General features: G+C 39.9%; 1 protein-coding gene across 1 annotated transcript in view; it reads left to right on the forward strand.

Annotated features, from left to right (window-relative positions):
- LOC110062559 (uncharacterized) overlaps positions 1-20,701 on the forward strand; it is a 172,587-nt gene that overhangs the window by 92,499 nt on the left and 59,387 nt on the right. The window lies entirely within an intron of this gene.

A 20,701-nucleotide genomic window follows, 5' to 3' on the forward strand; every position in this document is an offset into this window, starting at 1 on the left:
AATGGTAACATTCAGTTAAAAAGTCCATAGTCTGCATGTTATCCTCGGTCTGAATTTTACCCCAGGTCCGCAGTCTGACGCAGTCGGGACAGTTTGACGCAGGCGCGGATCCATACCGGTTGCCACCGTTTTACGGTCAGATTTTCAGCATTACTCGGAAACCCCAAAAAGGATACTTAAAGGATGAAAAAATTTCAGAACATGTCCCTGGACCCCACTAGAAGGCACTTGTTGTTTTGGAAATCAATCACCATTTATCCTAAAATCCGCGCCTGTGACGTATGCTGTTACAACCTGGTGAAACTGCACTTGATCTTCCCAAGGGTTTCACGGCACTTGGTTCGCATATTGAACAGTTGACTCTATTTTATTGATAGAATATACAGATTTTCTCAGTTACTCGTAATGTTACTATGTGATGGTTCCATTAATCCCCACCTCTTTGTCCTTCCTTGAAAAGAATGGTCTACTCTGTCTAGTCTATCCATCGTATAGCATCTCTTTTATCATAAAAGCAAATTAGTGGCTGTTTTCCAGACCCCTCTTTCTCGAGAACACGACACCTAGAACCCAAGTCGACGGCTGGATCCCAAGTCCAACACACTTATCATTAGAGCAGTTTTCTATTGAGTGTCGTAAAACCAACAATAAAGTAATCACTCTAGCCAATCACAGAGGACATAGACAATACAGTGAACCAATCAATGCTCCAAGTAATTACATGTAGCTGACGCAAAGCGCGGGAAAACGAGTGCGAACGAGTTGTGATTGGTTTTGGTTATACTTCTGACTGGATGAAAAAGTGGCACGAATTTTTAAGCCAATTGCGTAGCGTAGTACTGCAAAACCAATAGGCCCTTTGCACGATCCGGTCACATGGTACAAAATCACCCATGCTGGAACGCAAGTTGCACAGTGGGACTTCCAAAACAAAGCAACTCGTACCAGTCCACCTGGACCTGCCTTTGTTTTGGAAGTCCCACTGTGCAACGTGCGTCCCAGCAGTGTGATTTTGTACCATGTGACCGGATCGTGCAAAGGGCCTATTACTTTTTAGTCTCCTCCGCAGCCGTTTTTTGGGATGTCACGCAGCGCTCCCCCCAAAGAAACGGCTGCTCACATCCGAACAACATTCTTTTCCTTTTGTGTATGTGGTTTGTTTGCCCTCTGTTGAACAGACCAATCACATAATAGCAAAGTGTGAATGACGTAAGCTTTCGCGTGAAAAGGTCTGCGGTGCGAACACGCGAGGGATTTCTGGCTTTTGTTTCACGCCGCACGTCGCCAAAAATAGGCGGTGTTCGCAGGCTACGATCATAACGGACTCAAAAAAACTGTAAATGAAAGCCCTAAGCACAAGTGCTTCATGTGCTCATCACTATGTTCAGGTAATGAGAGAATATATTTTTTTCTGGAAATGTCATATTTTAAGCGTCATTCAAGGGCTAAACGCTTCCTACAGATTGTAATCAGGAGGAAAAAGCGGCATTCAGAACTCGCTGTCAACAAATCGAGCGAAGCTACTTGATTTCCTGGTTCCTTTATTAAGTTGAACTAGACATCGTCCTTCTCGACAATAATTTTTTGAGGTGAAAGCTTCTATTAATTAGCTTAAACTTTGAAGAGTCTTCAGCTACATAGAAAGCTTTTTCAAGCGTCGCTGGTATTTTTCGGCGTCCATAAACAAAAGCCGGAAATCTGTATGTTTATCTGTGACATCTTCCACGACGGGATACAAAAATAAAAAACATTCCCTGATTGGACAAGTTTCAAAGGGCGAATTTGGCGCGAAAACGTTCTTGAAAATGGAACGGAAGCGGTGATTGACTAATTTCGTGAAAGGAATGTTGTTCGGATGTGAGCAGCCGTTTCTTTGGGGGAGCGTTGCGTGACATCTCCAAAAACGGCTGCGGAGGAGACTAATTCCTTTTCGACACTCAGATGAAAACCGCTCTCAGCCAGCGTGAATCCCTTTAGAATAAAAGGCACGCAGTGCATGCAGAAGCGATGACGTTTAATTAACAATGTCTTGGCCATCCTGTACATTGGGAAACAAACTAGAAATAACTAAAATCGGTACAGAATGTGTTGAATAAGAAGAATTAGCAGGAGTGTAATGGGATGAGGAAACGGGTATAAGAGCAGGGGAGTGGTGAAAGTGAAATCTTTTCTGTTGCCTCCAACCTCGTTCTCAGGGTCCTCTCTCTCCCTCGAGAAAGTACTCTGGGAACGAGGTTGCCCAGCCTCAGAGTGAAAATCACGCATTTATGTGTTGGTCGAGAAACGCGCTGAACAGTCAAAACAAGTTATTTCTTGATGTTAATCTATTTAATAATCGCTGATATTTAGTCCCGTACAGACATGTTTATAGTCAGTCCAGTCTCTAGAATAGAGTGATACACATGGCAAATTTGGAACATGAAGGCAATCTTCTGTATCTTGATCATGGATGATTGTTGTTGTTAGACTGAGATGGATCTATGAGATGATTTTTCTGCAAGGGCGTGACTACCGTAATTTTTTTCTATTTTTAGTGTCCTCCTCCCAAAGATCGTCTTTTGTCCGATAAACTTCCTTCCTCCTAAACGTTTGCAGTCAATCCTCACGTCTATTATTAGTACGCAGAGTACAAACTGCGTCCTATATTAAAGAAGACGAAGAGGTGAAAAAGCACCACTCTCGAAATGGAGACCAGACTCCAGTCCTGAAGCGATCTCTCAAGAACTTATAATTTTAAGCTGGCGCTTTTTGCGTGAAGTCGACAGAAGGATTGCGCTGTTGACAAACTGATAAAATCAGTTAATTACTTATAAGACAGCGGTGAAAAGAATTGCTTCGTTCAAATGGAATGAGTGATTTTGTGCCCTTACCCACTGAGACAATTTCGTAGTATGACTGGCCATTCAGTGTATATCATGTTTTTATTAGATCTGCGTTAATGTAAAAATCCTAGTCTTAAATTTATACGCACCAGATTTGTTGTACAAGTTACAGTTCTTAATCTATGAGAATTTCACAGAATATTATTTATAAGAATTATAGGTCTTTCTTATTACATACCTCTAAATACTTTATTCATCACGTTTATTTCTGTTATTATAAAAATAATTTACTCAGTTTGATTAAATAACATGTTGATTGAAAGTTTACTGTAATATTTTATCTTCATGGGATATAATTTCTGTGGTTTTTCTTTTCTTTAGTTATCCCCTCCTTTATGCATTTTTTACATTATTTTTCGCCTCTCGCTCAATCGTGCGAAAACGGGAACAGCAATGATATCATAATTGGAAGTAGTTTCCTTACGTCTAAAGAACAGCAGAGAAACTATTACATGTTTTCACTTCTTTATCTACGACGATGGACAGGTCAAAAGAAGAAATGGTTTTTTTGCTGTTCTGTATTGATATTGAAAATGGGAGAGCTGTATCCACCTCCCGTGCGCATCGTTGGCATTTATTTCCTGCACAGATCGTCTCTCTATTTTGACAGTTTTTCTGGCGTTTTTACAAAAGCTTTCAACGGAGGCACGTTTTGTCCCAACTATTTTGACTACAATTCGGAAACGGGCTAAAATCACTTAAATTATGTTTACTTCACATTTTTTAAAAGACGTGATAGCTAGTCTAGTCACGCTAGTCTACCTGCGTTAAAGTAGGAAGCAATTCGAATAACTCGAAGACGAATCACCCCGAACTGATTCGCGCTGACTGGTTTTCGATTCCTCTCTTATCAGTACCATTTCAATCCAACCTTGATCCCAGACTCTCTCTCCTGAGAACAATGGCCAAAGAAGACCAAGGAGGTAAAGGAGAGAGATTGATCGAAGTTGATTTCAATCCATGAAATAAAGCAAGTTACAACAGTTTTAAGGTTAGCTTTATAACACTGTTACTCGTTGCTGCGTAATCGATCAAGTAATTTTACTATGCAAAACAGTGCAAGTGATAGTGTGTGCCGACGTGTTGGAATTGAATGCGCAAATTGTTGTACTGTATGTTCAACAACACAGAGACGCTTAACGCTCCTGGAAAGAAATCTAACAATTTGTTTTGATTAAGGGTCTGAAAAATTAAGGTGGCTCTGAACTCTTGCATTTACAGAATTTTTTTTAACTTTGTCAAACGTTGCGTATTATTATGCTTATCAAAATTTGATAACATTTAATTGTAAGCCCTTAAAGCTGTGGTGAAGGGTGTTTTTAGCAGGTCAAGCTGTTGTTATGGTAACCTATTGTGTCACGAAAATGATAACAACGTGTTCACCAATGATTGGGCAGTGTTTTTATACCATGATTGTGGCACCAAGTGATAAAGAGTGGTTGTAACGACCTATCAAAATATAAGTGCTGGAAACTGTTTTGAGCCACTTTAATTAAGTCAGAATAAAAAGAAAACATAAATAAAATTAAATTTATAAACACATAAGCAAGTACAATGAGTCAAGCATTGCCAATGCAATGCCAAGCATTATTCATGACAATCAAACAGACTATGTAAAAGATTGTTACATTGGAGAGACGTTAGGTCAATTTTGGATATAATGGAGTTCAAAGATAAAGAAACCATTTTGGCCCCGACCTGATTCGTTGGGTCTGAACATTCTATCAAAACATTCAAAGCTGCATAATAAATAATGGTTTAGCATCAGATATTTTGCATTAGAAAGGCGCATGAGACAGGGAGACCCCTTTCTCCCTATGTCTTTCTTCTAAACATCAAAACTTTAACAATTTCAACTCGCGAAAATCCTAAAATTGTTGGAATTGAAATAGGCGAAAGTGACATGAAGCTACTTAAGTATGCAGACGATACTACAGCAATGCTGCCAAATTTAGACTCAGCTAACGTTTGAAGACTGAGCGGGGCAGTGTTGGTGGATCGGGGCCGGAGGGCATACAATTTGTCAAGACAAATGTGTATTGTCTAAGAGATTTGGGCCCCCTTTGACAACTGAAAACCAAGAGACTCAAATGTTAGCTGAAACTTATGGCCGACATCTACACGTATGATTTCTCTAAACAGAAACACATTCTTACCAAAGAGGAATGGGAAGCCCTGACTGATTTGCGAAATGATGACAGCATTATAATCACAAAACGTGTCAAAGAGAACGGGGTTGTAATCATCCACAAACTTGATTACTTGAATAAAATGAAACTGTTGGTCTCGGATGGAACAAAATTTAGGAAACTTACGCAAAATCCTACGAAGTATAGAGAAGACAGCCTAATATCGTATCTTCGCAAACTGAAGAAGGATAAAATCATCGATGATGCCACGGTCCTCCATGAAATATTACCTTGTGGTTCTACCCCTGCTGCCCTCTATGGTCTTCCTTGGGTTAATAAACCTGGTTGTCCTTTTCGCCTGATTGTTTCCTATATTAACACTTACAACTACAATCTCTCTGGGGTGGGGGGAATCCCATATAAAAAGGACGGGGTTTTTCGTCGTTACCTCTTAGGGTGTTCGGCCTCAAAAAGTCCAAAGCGTGAGCTTTTGCGGTGCCTTTTAGGGTATTGAGGCAAAGAAACAATGACAGGAGATAATGTGTTGTTTTACAATTGGTACCTCTTAAAGTGCCACTGAAACGAAATTCTCGTACTCTCTTTTAATATCCCAACCTATAGTTTCAAACGTGCTTAAAGTAATGGTGAACTTTATTTCTGTCAAATCCTAACGGAAAGTGCTTTTTTTAGCTGTTGAAATCGACTTTTTGGAGCAAAACTGTGTCCGGGCTCTGGAACCGAGTTTAAGGACCTTGTGACGTCACTGGTTGTATTCACGCAAGAAGCGCTATAGATTCTCTCTTGTTTTCACTTGATTCATTCAAGTTTATTCTTCATATTGTCGATATCTACTAGTTTTTTACCTCGTAATTTCTGTCCAGCGTTGACAGGAAATACACATCATAAACGTTGGAGGGCGCCAGAGAGTGTAGATTCACCAAAATAAATGCTACAGATTAGAACGGCTCAGTATACTTTTCGAACATCTTGAGTACTCGATTGAAGATTTCGAAGACGAGTGTGGCAACTTTTATATCACGTCCTGAAGCCTAAACACGATATTTCGTCGTCTGTTTTCAGCTTGGTTCTGAAATTTGGATTCTCACGTTTATCTAAGGTCTATTAACAAGGTTCGAATATATCCTCGGCAACTTTACTGCATTAAAAGCCGTAAGCGCATCAGCCATCCGCACAATCACGAAGGTATTAACGGTCCACAAGCTTTGAGTCGAGTACTTCTTTGCACACAGAGGGCATCTTTTTATGATACTAATGAGTGAGAGTTCTTGTGGTAGACAAAATGTATCTTTGGAAATTGTGATCCGCAGCAGGGTTTGCTTTATCGCCGCATACGTATCAGTGTAAACAAAGCGGGAATTTCGCTTCTCTTTTACACGTATCTCCCAATTGCAATATTTCACGGCCGATGGATTACTTTGAGTTCTTTAACACATACTTATGTCTATGATCTTCATTGAATGGTATCCAAGTTCAAAACAATTCGTTAAAACGTCACTAGTTTACACTCCTTTCGAAGGTTCATTAAACAGAATTTGAATTAATTTGCATATATGACCTTTCGCCGCCGACATTGTCACGCTTTCTCTCCTTCCTGAAAACATACCTGTAGGGTCATGGCAGCTTCGTTTACCTTTATAGTCTAAATTCGCTCCCTCATGTAAAAGAAGAGGGTTTCTTAAATTGTTGCTGTTGTGATAACTTGTAGTATGTAGCAGATACAACTGGACTAAAGTTCACTGTGGCACAATCTCGTCCGCTGTGAAACTCACAAAGTGTCCGGTTTCCTCAAAGCGAAACGACTCGAAAACTCGAAGTGTTGTTGCTGCGATTCGTGCAGCAGCAGTCCGGATAATATTTTCAAAAGCCGCTTTCTCTTGTTTTCATGTCTTTTTTACTTTACGAGTGTAGATATTTTTTAATTGAGTGCTGGCCATTTCACCAAGAGTCCCGATCATTTTGCGATCTAAGAACTCCCACTCGTTTGCTTGCTCACATTAAGTATCCTGCAAATATCCAATTAAATAGACTGGAAAGCCCCAGGATCGACTCTCCACCTCTTCATGTCTAAGGCAACTGTTATTATCTGCTTTACAGCTCTGAGATGTCCTTAAGATGTTTTTTGGGGGGGCTTCGAACAGTAATCTCTTCTCCCATAATCACTCTAAATTTTCAGCGCGGCATGAGAGCAATACAACCAGTGACGTCACTAGGCTGTTTTGGCCGCGCCAAAATGGCCGCCAATTTTGGCCTTAACCAGCCAACTTCGAACGGCTGAAAAAGCAGTTTTCGCTTACCGTATGCGAAAAAAAAGTTTGCAGTGTTTCCAAGTAAGGTTGAAACTTTATTACTAAGCAAAAATCTCACATACAAAAATTTCGTTTCAGTGGCACTTTAAGGGAGAAAAAATTCGAGCGACGCCCACAAAACAGGATCTTAGTACCTTTCAGGGGTTCTTTTCAAAATTTCCGACGAGCAACCCCGTCTTTTTTTTATGGCAGTGCCCCACTGCCTCCCCCCCCCCCCCCCCCCCCCCAGGAACAATCTGGCATCATATCTTGTACGCTTTGGTCAGCACATCTCCACGAATAAATTCACGATCAAGGACTCTTTTAGTTTTGCGGACTGGGCCAAGACGTATAACCATAGCAATGAAATGATGTGCTCGTTTGACGCTAGTTCATTGTTTTTGTTATGAACAGTTCCACACTCGTTGCGTGATCTATGAATATGAACACGAACAGCCCGTGATTTACGAAGAATGCGTGACTTTCTATGTTCCTAAATAGTTTAGCGATCGCGGTTTCCTGTATATAACAGCTCATGAATAGTTCGTTTTAGGACTAGAATTTTAGGTTTCGAGTTCAGTTGTGATCAGCGTCAGTATTGCGAACATTCAATTGTATTCAAACTTCATCGTATTAATTCCTCCAAGCCACAGAGATCCACTCTTCAGAATCTACTAATCAACTACAATAAAGATTAAAGAAATCTCTGGTGGTTTGATACGTTTGTCGCCTTCTGCACCAGTTTTCAAACGTTTCACTTGCTGAGACAGTACCAGTTTGTCTTGTATGTTAGTTGTTTATAAGGCTAGTTGTTGGGACTGTCAAGATTTCTACACTGGAAAAATAAAACGTAGATTGCATCGTGACAGAAAAACTGAACATTTTAAAGCAATCACGAGTAGCGGTCGTTGCGTCAACTGGTCATAACTTAAAATAGGACCGCTTTGACATATTAGCAAAAGATCGGTCAGATACAAATTGCAAGATAAAGGAAACTCCACTAATAAGGTAATTGAAAGATAAGATAATAAGATAAGATAAGAACTTTAAATGTTAGCAGAGAAAAGCTTTATCATTCTTAGTTTGCATCTTTTAATGTGTAAACAATCAATGTCTAATTATAAACCCGTTAATCACTATTTATCACTTGATGCTACAATCATGGTATCACAAACTGCCCAATCATTGATGAACACGTTGTTATCATTTTTGTGACACAATAGGTTACCATAGTAACAGTATGAACTGCTAAAAACACCCTAAATTACAGCTTTAGGAGCTTATAATTCAAACGCAGCACGGTGAAAGTTTTTTATATAACCAAATTTTGATAAGCATGATAAGACAACTTTTGGCAAAGTTTAAAAAATTTCTGTGCACAGGGTTCAGAGCCATCTTAAATTTTCAAAAGTTTAAGGTGGCTCTGAACTCTATGTACAGATTTTTTTCAAAATTTGCTAAATGCTGCGTCTTATCATGCTTATCAAAAATTGATAATATAAAAAAATTTCACCGCGCCGTTTTTGAGTTATAAGCCCCTAAAGCTTTAATTAAGGGTGTTTTAAGCATGTCATACTGTTGCTATGGCAATTTATTGTATCCCAAAAATGATAACAACGTGTTCACCAGTGATTGGGCTGTCTTTTGATACCATGATTGTAACATCAAGTGATAAAGAGCGGTTATAATGACCCATCAAAATGTAACTACTGGAAACTGTTTTGGGCCACCTCAAAGTGGCTCAATACTGAATAATAAACCACAGAAACTTTAATTCCAGAACTGTAACCTTAGAGACTCTGATAGTCATAATGATTAATACTACGTTCAGACGAGAAACCAGATTTCATAATTCGTCCGTCTGAGCAGTCTATTCTGTCTTGAATGCCACTTTTACTTTGAGGGAACTTATTGGAACGAGGGCACTTAAAAAATGACACTTAAATGGAGAGCACTTATTAGAAAGAGGGCGCTTTTTGGAAGGAGAGCGTTAAATCGAATCATTACGGCATGTACAATGACTCACAAACAATGGTGAACCGGTACCCGAAGCCGAGCCTGACGAATCAGGCACTGAATTCACTTGTCGTGTCTGCCATTTATGCGCTGACGTGACCCAGGGTGGCTTGCGATAACATCATGAGCGCTTGTTTTTCGTCGCTCGCTCAGTTCAAAAATGAGATAAAACTTGTCGAGGATCATGTATTTCAGTTTTTTGAAATATACTTGTTGTGCATCGTCGTTCCTACTTAACGGACACCCGTTTTATAAACAGAGACACGTGGCTATCAAGCTCTCAAGGTAGGCGTTTTTTTGGTCTGTTAGAATAGTCCGCTGACACCTGCTTTAGGGTGCCGCTGATGTTGAAAAATGGCTGAGCCCGAGATCATCGACACCCAAAGTTGCTCAACGTGACTAAGAGAAGCCAACCTCGTTTGCACTGTGTGTCCTCTCTCTTCCTTCGAGAAAGAACCCTGAGAATAAGATTGCACGTTGTCGTGGGAGTTGCTGTTGATGTATCGTTGATGTACTGTTGAAAGCTGACATCATTTTTTGCTTAGATAGCTGAATATCTTCGTGCGCTCGACGAAGATTTGCCTAAAGCGAAACTTGTCTACCCGATTGTAACACGGACAGCGGACGGTGTATGTATGTATGTATGTATGTCTGTACACATTTTCTCTTTACTACTGACAACAATTCGTACAGATTTGGTTTCGATGGTTACCACGACATTACTTACTCAATTAAATACGTTGTTCATCAAATTCTTCAAAGGGGAAACTGTGAACAATAACGGTTAAAACAACAAATTCAACTATGACTTGCATTCTATACACGGCAAAGAAATTGGACGCAGATTTGTATGAATGCTACGCTGAAACACAGGGCCAGTACGTTAATAACATAACTCCTTGACACTGAGCAGGTTTATTGCCACTTGACTCACAAATAGGCTGCGACACAACCTGCATGTAAAATTTACTAGTGTAACATCTTCAAATGAATATTTTCAACGTTGCGCTGCACAAAGTAGAATTAAATTCTACTTTTCGAACGATTACTGCAACGAACTCGTTGCTGGGCATGCATGTTTAATACACTACGCAACAGATCTCGTGCAACGTATCTCGACTCGAATTGGCGTAAAACCCTGCGAGACAAGTTGCAACTAAAAAGTTGCGTAGTGTAACAACTTCTAAAGGAACAGTCATCCCTATATTACTATCGACACTGCCTCATTGTAAAACTTCAAGACCCCTAGTAATGCATCAGTCAATTCCAGCAGTGAATTTCTAAACTAGTGAGCAGCAATTCTGCGAATCTGAGTTGTCAAACATGTTTATTCTTCGACGTGTTTCGTCTAATTATCGTAGACTTGTTCAGAGAGTTTTACAAACATGCAATAAACGTCCTTAAGACATACTGGCGGCCTTTGGCGGGACCACAAACCACAAAGGTTTGGCCGGATTTACGGAAAGGAACAGGCGAAGTTGTGAAATAGTTAAAACTGTGGCCAACACCTTGGCCAAATGTTTCCGGCGTCACAATTTCGCGAAATCCGGCCAAACCTTTGTTGTTCATTATCTTCAAAATAGCCGCTAGTATATGACGTACTAGTATGGCTTAATTGTGTTTCGTGTATGTTTGTAAAACTCTCTGAAGAAGTCTGCGATCGTTAGACGAAACGCGTCCGAGAATATAAGCAAGTTTTGCAACTGAAGTTCACAGAGTGCTGCTCACTAGGTAAGCATAAAAAATTGCGTAATAATTCTATCAAATTACTGGAACAGCACTTTATAGCCTCGCTGCCAAAGGCTCAGGTAAGAGCATGTTGATCGCATGTGCTATAGACAGCAACTCACGGTTGCAATGCGGTACAGGTGGCCCCCACGCGTCCCGTACAGTCAATACTCAGCTTTAAAGTTCGGTTAGTAGAATTCTTCGCGGTTGGCATCGACTGGCAATAACCACAACATGTCTGAACATTTATAATAATAACAAAATGATAGCACGCGAAAGAGATGTGGAAACTGAAGAATACATGTCGTCAAAGTGAAACGCAAACCTTAAGGATGTTTTGCTTTCGCTGGTCGCTCAGGTAAACGATACTGAAAAGTTGATAGAATAAACACTCCAGATACACGTGTAGATGGAATAACTGTTCTAAAGGTAAATTCCTGTTTGGCCATAAACGTTCGACTTCCAAGCAATAAACTGTTCTGCCCAGTACATATAACCGGTGCATTTCGGTTTAGATTCCTTGACGACCGAATTTCATTTCGTGTCAGTCCAGTTTAAATCAATCAGTGGTCCGACGGAAACAAATAAGTTTTTATGTGCCACATCTATAGCTCTTTGGCTGCCCTCCATTTTGGAATGCGAGAACGCTTTCAGTTCGATAATGATACGTATATGAAAAAAAAAAAAAAAATTAAATACTCCTTTTTAGCGCTAGCCGACGGGTCTTTTTGATTGCCAACTTTGGGTACTTTCATCTCTTTCTGTGATATTTTTTTCGTCTTTTTGCCGTGGGATACTAATATGATGGCCTACTCATTCTGTGTTGGCGTGTTTGTGCGCTCGCTTCCGCTCGGTTCGCCCACTACCTCCTGGCATTGGTTCTTAAACAATAGATAGTAGTCACCACAGTGCCCAAGCCCGTTAAAAAAAAAAGTATAGGTAGTTTTCACAACAGGTGAATTTAAATAGAGGTAGCATTGAATTAAAATAAAACCCTTCTGGCAGAAGGGTTTTATTTTAATTCAATACTACCTTCGCAGAGCCTCCCAAGTGAAATAACAGCGCTAACTCCGCGCACTTTATACCGCATCAAAGGAAGACTCTTCTAAAGTAGGTAGTTTCGGGTAGGTAGCTTTACACCTTATCTTTGGTATCTGAGCAACATAACTACGTCACTCGAAGTGCATCCCTGCAACACTTAAATCCCGGTTTCTCCAGAATAAATATAAGGAAATTTTGCCCCACTGTTATTGGATGTTACTATTGGAATGACCTTCTTTTATCTATACGTAACTTAGCGACTAGAAAACGTTTTAAAAAAGCACTCTTCCAGTATTATTTTGCTCAGTATTAATTAATTCATACCTCTTCCTCTCCTATGTTAAGTTAACTTTTTTACCCTAATTATTTTTGTCAATTAAACAAGGGCATCTAATTAGCTTGCTATATTTTTGCCCTTTTCCATTTCTCCTCTTACTTGTCTACTTTATATTTATCTTTGTAATTTTAGAATGGAAAAAATAAATAAAATGAAAAAATGAAAATGGGTAGGTAGCTTTTCCTAGGGGTTTAGTCAGTTGGCGCGCAGCGCGAAAAAACGGCAGGGCGAAATAAAGGCTTGATGCGAGGAGCCTCATGTCCGCGCTGCGCGTCTCCTCTGTTTTCTTGTGGACGGTAAGAACAAGCCTAGTTCCCAGGCGTTCTCAGTAAGCTCTATAGGACTGGAGTCATGATTTGTCCTTTCAGTTATGTCATCGATTAAAATAGGATTCAGTGACATCGCAGTGTTTTTAAGAAGTCGATGAAAAAGCAGCCCGACCAGACATTTACGAAGTTTCAAATACCAAATCGTCTTACATTAAACATCGACCACACCACACCATTTCATCAAAAGGTAGGCAATACTGTGTATACCTGAAAATAACGTATAATAAATATTCACAATTGCCGAATTCTGCCATGCAAAATAACCTCTGCAAACGAAGTAGATACTTTAGGCTGTAAAATTATTCCTAGTAACTAAAATAATTGACTACTCGAACTATTATTTAGCTGATACCGACTATATATTTTTCCCCACGTTCCAACATTTCCCATCAGTACTAGCATAACTATGGTACTAGCGATAGTTTAAAAACTGTTAAGACCAATGATCTGGTGGTAATTATAGCGGAATGAACACATCAAGGCGCAATAGAATGGTACATTCAAAGAACTATGGGATATTTAACCATCATAAGGTGATCAGAAGAAAATGCGAAGAGAAGATCGAATATAATTCTTTGTTAGACGTTGCTTAATGATGGAAAAGTCCGGATTGGAGCCATTTTGCTGCTCGCTAAGACTTGCAAATATTGCGCGTTAACTTGTTTCAGTTTCAATTCCAATTGATTCGACATATGTCTTTCTCCTTTATCCACTTAACCTGTTCCACATGTCTGATCTGCCAGAACTGGCTTATAAGCTGCTCCAAGAACAACATTAAAAATATGTGCCAGTTAACATTTTGAGAGGGGAATTTCCATAGATCGAAATGAAAGATTGAGCAAAACACCAATTTACATAGATGTAATGTGTGTTCGGATACCAAACAAAGACGTGAGCCTAACATACTTGCAAAGGCAGTGCGTTGCTAACAAAACAAGAAGATCTGTTAGATCTTATAACCGCGCATTTAAAATTTAACTGTTTGCTTAGCACTACCGTCGGAACGCAGTGCACATTCCAAAGCAGTCACTGATGATTCTTTTCTTACTGTAGACATCACATCACTTGATCAACACAAACTGTATTATTGCACCATCAGTGGTAGCCATTGACAAATCTCCGATGACGTAATGGTCTTAATCTTTGTAGAACTTTCTTCGGGATATGTATGGGCATGAGCGATATGAATGACACGATAATAACACTATTAACAACAGCTTTCTTTCTTAAAAGTCATGATTAAATTTAATTGGTGTTTTCCACGAGTAAAGGGCTAGCAAAGTAGTCACACAAGTCATATAATTTAATAATAAAACTCTATCCCGACCGATGTATCGATTTTGGTCACTCCAGTGACCACAGATTGAAAACGTGACAGAAAATTGGCGTTAGTTTCGATTCTCACAAATTTGGAGAGTGGGATGATCTCATCATTAGTCAATTATAGGCCATCTTTCAGCTCTTTTCGTCATATCCCCCTCTCGGGAGAATTTTGTCAAGTTAGCTAATTTAGTATGCAAGCCACCGTAATGGCGGTCACCGTCGACGAAACGTTTATTTACTCAAAATTGGGGCAAAATCTTTCGGAGATGGAAATCAGGACATTTGTAAGGATACAGAAAGTAATTTGGGGCCGGTTGCTGGCTTCTAAGGCTGAATTTATCCAGAAGTAAGCTGTATTTTCGTTTTCGTGCCGAAAGCCATGCGATGAAATGTTATCGGCTTGTTCTGCTGTCTTGTTCTGTTTTTCTCTTGGTCTTTCTTGTAGCCCGCCGAGGCCAGTCTTTGGTCTAAATCAGTTAAAAAAAAGTTCGAAAAAGATGTTCCCATTCAAGTTTAAGCTCTCAGGCGATAATTCTGGAGATTTTTGGCCGAAACGTTCGGCTTTGTTATGTTCGTGTTTTTCGGTTGCTATGGACGACCGTTGCTTCCTTTGTTAGGTCAAGTCTGGGGAGTGAGGTCACAAAAAAATTCTAGTTAATTCTGGTTTTGTTCGATTTCGCTGAAATTTTAACACGATAAAGCTGGATTGTTAACGAATAGATTTACCGCCGGCCGATGTGTGGTAGCTGTTAACGCTGAAGTGTTATATCGCTTCGAAGTCAGGGTTTTGAAGAGATTTTTTTGCAACGTGTGGGTTCGGCGTGATTTTGTAATCGGAGGTTTTTGTTGACCCCGAAGGAAAAAATATCCGGAAAGGGTCATTTTATGGACTATTCAAAGGAATATAAATATGTATATGTTCCGAGCTAAATTTCTGCTGAAAACATATAATTTTTGACGAACGCTGGGTTTTTAATTTTTTCCCGCGAAAGTCAGTATCGGAGATGAGATTTATGAATGTTTCAACAGCTTTTGGCGAGTAAACATCACAGGTTGCGTGACTCAAAGTTTGGCCGAGTGGAAGCTTGGGTTTGGTGGCAGACAAATCTGCGAAAAAAAAAAAACACGGGTAAACCATGAACCGCGCTCGGCCCATGGCCGCGCGGTTAAAAAACCTGCAGATTAATGGAATTGAGTTCCGTGCTTGTCACGATGATCTCTAAGCCTCGTTTCGGTCTGAAACTAACGCCTACGTGACATGAGGTGTGCTGCTAGGCTCAGTTTCCATCCGCGCGTGTCTCATTGAGCCCGCGATCGAGACTCTCGAGGAACTATTTCACCTATAGCGTATGTTCGCGACGGAGCGAAATACGTTTCGAAAGCGTTAAGCAAACGATTTCTATACCATCGGGAGAATCGCGCTAGCTGTCTGTTTTCATTGCGCTATAACTGATTCATCCTTAAGAAGTTTACTATTTAACGTTGTCCGGGGGTATGAAATCTTTGCAAGCATGCGAGCAGTGATCAAATTTGTCTTGCGAGCAGCGAGCACTTTAGAAAATACAGATGGCGAACAGCAAGCATTCCTAAATTTTCCGCTATCTGGAATCTCTATTTTGTTATAAGGAAACGTTGTTTTGGACCAATTAAATCTGGCTGACACCTCCAAAACAGACAAAACAGGGAAACAGGCCCAAAGCCGGAGGCAACATGTTAAGATCTTATCGCGGCTCAACCAATCTCAGCAGCTTACAGCCAATTATGCCTTGTTTGATGCCAAATTACGTCACGTAGTTTCACGTGAGCTTCAATGCCCTACACCGTATCATTTCTATGTAATCTTGGTCTTGGTTCAAATGCTCCATGCATGTATCCTCTTGCAGTTTGATCATTGTTTTAATATAACTTTAACCAGTAACACAAAGCTATTTCTTGTTGCAAGTTCAGATCTGGCAACATGGGTACATTAATAAATATTTATAATGAAGAACAGACCAGATTGTATACTATTTTCTGATAATCAACTATAATGTCTACTCTGTAGAAATTAAGAACCTAATTAAGAACCTACTTAGCCTAAACTGTCAATAAGTACCCCATAATACAAGAACCTGTTTTGCCAAACTCTGAAAAAAGTAGGTTCTTACACGCGGGTTTTTACTGTAGTGTTTTTGTTTTTTTGGTCCGAAAAAATATTTGTTCGTGGCCGAACGCTGCCTCATGGCCGAGGGCTGCCAAACAAACTCAGAATGCTTTGCGGGATCCACGTCCAATATAGCGGTTGTTTGGCGGGGGGATTTGAAGCAAAGAGAAGATATGGAAAGATATGTTAGACAGGGATATAAAAGGGAAGAAGCCCTAGATTTCTTAAAGCGGGATTTTCCGATGATTGCCTGGAGCATTCGTTTGTTAGACAGACGTTTGCGATATTACAATAATCCAAAAGTTTCCGTGGAAGAAGTCAAAGATGCAGTGAAGAAGGAGTTGGAAGGTCCTGGAAGACTTGTTGGGTATCGCACGCGTGCTATGCACAAGAAAGTAAGACAAGAATACAATCTTCACGTCACTCGCGATGCTGTGTATAATGACATGTACTGTCGATCTTGACCCAGAAGGCTTCATACCCGCTACCCTCATATCCGGTATCTGCTGCAAGGTCTTGCAGGAACGACCCTGCTGTCCTGCGAGAATATCGCAGACCAGAGAAGTACCGACTTGCGTAGCAAAATGTCGCTCACAACATCGTTTAATGTTCTCGATTGTTAGTTCATCTTCAGTGAATGACACAAATTCCCTCGGCCCAATTCTGGCGTACTTTTGGGCTTTTCCTGATAACTCTGAAGATAATCGTTGAACTGTTAGTTCGTTTCCTTTAAGTAATTTATTGGATGTATCTACAGCATCACACTTCTTCCCTCTTTTCGCAGTCACTTTATCTTTTAACTTTTTCCACGAGGCGTCCGCCATATTGGAATCCCGCATAGCATTCTGAGTTTGTTTGGCAGCCCTCGACCATGTAGCAGCGTTCGGCCCACGAACAATTTTGATTTGATTTGATTTATCTTTGGTTTCATTTTATTTCTATTTTACATTTTGTTTTTACTTGCTTTTATTTTAAAAAGAAAAATGAGAAATAAATAAAAATTAAAAATATAATAACAAAAATAATTCCTACAAATTTGAATATTTTTAATGGCAGTTCTCGGCCACCACACTAAAGCTTTCTAACCCGACGTTGTGAACACATCCCGAGAGGAAGCTAAAAGCTATTACCAGACTTTGAAGTGTTGTGACATGGAAGATGTTTTTTGGTCATATAATTCTAGTCTAACAAGCATTTCGAGTTTCGGTTTTGATGATTGAGATGATTGGCAAAGTGGTTTCCCGCTGATGCAACCCAATGAAGCTGAAGACCAAAGACCAGATTCTCGGTACCTCCTCGTATTAACAGCAACAAACTAATATCTATAGCGGACACTCGACAGTATTTAGATAGATGTCACGCCATCATCTGAGACCTTCTATAAATAACCGGTGGAATCCCGAACACACCGAAAGTAAAAGGTTCAAGCCGGAACAAGTAATCATGTCTCGAGGATGTATTTAAGACATGTAGCGAAAGCACGGTTATAGGCTCGCCTCAGGTGTTACACAACAATGAACTACTTTCCAACATGATTTCTAACTTATATTAGTCATTTTAAGTCGGCTTTTGGCCGATTCTCGTGATGTAGAGATCGTTTCCAGGAACACTGTTCCCAAGCTTGTTGACATATCGGGGAACACCCTATTGTTTCGCGTTTATTTCGGTTTTTAGTCGCTGGGATTTAACCGGCTTTCTTGATCTATATACGCTTAATACTTTGTTTCATTACCTCATGGAAAGTGAAACGCCGGAAAAAGCGTATTACAGCACACACACCCTATGTCTTAATAGATCTGACACATTTATCATTGTTTCTTGCAAATCAGTAACTCACTAAAATGTTAAAAATAATCCCCTTTGGTTTATAAATCCTTTCTTTATTCGCGTTGTCTATTTTCTTTGTTATCCTTATAGATATTCAGCTTTAGGGGAATTTGTTCGCGCCTATAATATAAGAAAGCTGAAACTAAATTCTTGAATAAAATTGTAAACTTTCAACCTTCGACGCTGAGTGTCGTCTACCAAACTAGGCCGAATGGCAGTCATTTTTATCACTAGTCACTCACATTGAAGGCTTCTCAGTTTCTCTGATACTCTTGCTAAAACGCACTTTTTCTTTTACGAAGGTAAGTCGTGTGAATATTACTTGTTATTAATGATTATTTCTGATAACAACGAGTAGGCCCATCATGTAGTTTATGCATCCCATGAAATACCGTAAACTTCTGTTACTTTCGGAATTAGCAGCCTTTGGGGCTCGTTACTTTCGGGTGTCGTTACTTTCGGGGAGCAAAAAAAACGTTCCATAAAGTTAGTACGAATGAACTCTTTTACGAAGGAAAAACCGAAAATTCGTGAAAACAGTTCTTGAAAGATGTATGGATACAATTCTTCGTTCCAGTTTAAATCTATATCGCTGCCATATGAGTGAGCTCTTCGTGCCTAAACCGTGTTGTCCGTAGCTTGTCGGATACCGTAAACTGATTCTACTTCATGAAGCACTGCTGCTAACCTGCTATAACAATATCTTAATGCGCTAGTGGAGTTTTTAATTTAAATTTGAAGAAACGTTCCTTCTACTATGCTTCATATTAATTTGAATCAAAGTTTCCGTGTAGTACGTTCATGTTACTTGAAGAAAATTCTACGGGTTTTGTTTCAACACAGGGCAACATTAGGGAGCTTAAGCAAACCACGACGACGACGGCAACGAGAACGTCGCTAAACAAAAGATTTAATGACCAGAACAATAGCTGTGCACGTGCGTGATAAATCTTTGCACATTTCTTTGCCGTCTTCTGCAAAACAGCAATGTGAAATAACCAAATTCTGCGTCGTCTACGGAACGTGGACGACAACAGCTTATTTTTCGCATTTCCATTTGGAATTGAACGCTGCCATTGCATATTTAGCCTGAGCACGTTTTCAGAGCCATTGGTGTACTGAACAGATCTAGAAAAATCGCGAATCTCGCTTGTAAAATATAATAAAAATTCATTTTTTACTAGGCGCCGTCCTCGGCGCCGTCGTCGTCGTTGCTGAAGCTCCCTAATGGTAAGGCACGAATAGACCAATTTCGATATATTAAAATTCAGCCTAAAACAATAGACCTCAGTACGAGGCTCTGGGAAATAACTACAGAGTTTGTGGGGTTTATTCCCCAGAGCCTCGTTCTGAGGTCTATTGTGTTAGGCCAGGAGCAATAATCGGGGACGGAGACCGTAAGTCTCGGGATTCGCGCGCACCTATGATATGGGACAATTTTTCTATTTTTAGAACAAATTGCGACATCCTGACGTCATATATCCGCGCGGATTCACGCACATGTCAGGGGCTCTCGCGTGGATGTTGTCACGTTGCGTGATCAAATGGTGAGAGTTGAGAGATTCTCTTGCGTATTTTTCACAGCGATGGCAGGGAATAAGGCAGGGAATACGAACCAGGGCGCTTATATGTAGTTTTATGCTCTGAGCTAACGGAAAAGATGGGTTTTTCAGGGTCGAAAACAAGACTTCAATCTCGCGCTGGGAATGAATAATAAGATCTACTCACGCTAGTTGTAAGCTTATCTTTTGTGCTGAGATGCTGCAACAAATTTCACGAATGCAAAAAAGGCTACTAACATGTGTGTTTCTTCAACATAAGCATAGTGAAGTTTTACACTGCGAAAATGAAAATAGACAAGGAGTTTTGATAACTCGATCATCAAAATCGAAATCGTTATTCCAAGTTGATTAAAGAAAGCGTCATCGTAACTTTGCTGATTGTTTCTGCTTTATTCACATATTTTCAGCCTGGCTTTTAATATGTTCTCAAACATTTATCAATCTTAAACATATTTAAAAACTATAGAGCTATTGTTCGAGTTCGATGTACGCTTTCAAACGAAAGTGCGGCGGAAGTACAATTTGTCATGTTTACTGACTGTGCAAAACACGCATCGGCGGGCGCTCTCATTCATCGACAACAGAGAATTTACTGGATTTTTACACGAATTAAACTGAGCAGTATCTACGGACGTAAAGGTATTAAGCCTTGATGAAACATCAAGCGTTGCTTACAATTCAAGCGAAACTCAAACTAGCAAGTATTTTGTTTTACTTTTCGGTCGCGATAGACTGATAAATTCCTCGCAAGCGTGTGGTAAGAGGAGCTAGGAAACTATGAAGTCCTGAAGCTCTGCTATATCTGAATATATCCAGCTAGTTTTTTGCTGTGTAATGGGAAAGCTGTTAATCTTCAACATATGTGAAATTTAAAGTGGAGTAATGTACAGCTCATGTAAAAGAAGCATCAGCATAAGCATAAGCATAAGCTTACAGCGGAACATACCTAAATTCGACACTGTCTTACTTCACTCAAACTGGAGCAGCTTACGGCGAAAATACTTAAGCAAAATTCCAACAGACGTAAACGCGTTGAGTTGTGGGCCAAAAACATGAAACATTTCGGGAATTTCGGACG

The sequence above is a fragment of the Orbicella faveolata genome, unplaced genomic scaffold (assembly GCF_042242905.1).
Source record: "Orbicella faveolata isolate gen_17 unplaced genomic scaffold, um_ofav_v1 contig_12, whole genome shotgun sequence".
NCBI classification, from domain to species: Eukaryota; Metazoa; Cnidaria; class Anthozoa; order Scleractinia; family Merulinidae; genus Orbicella; species Orbicella faveolata.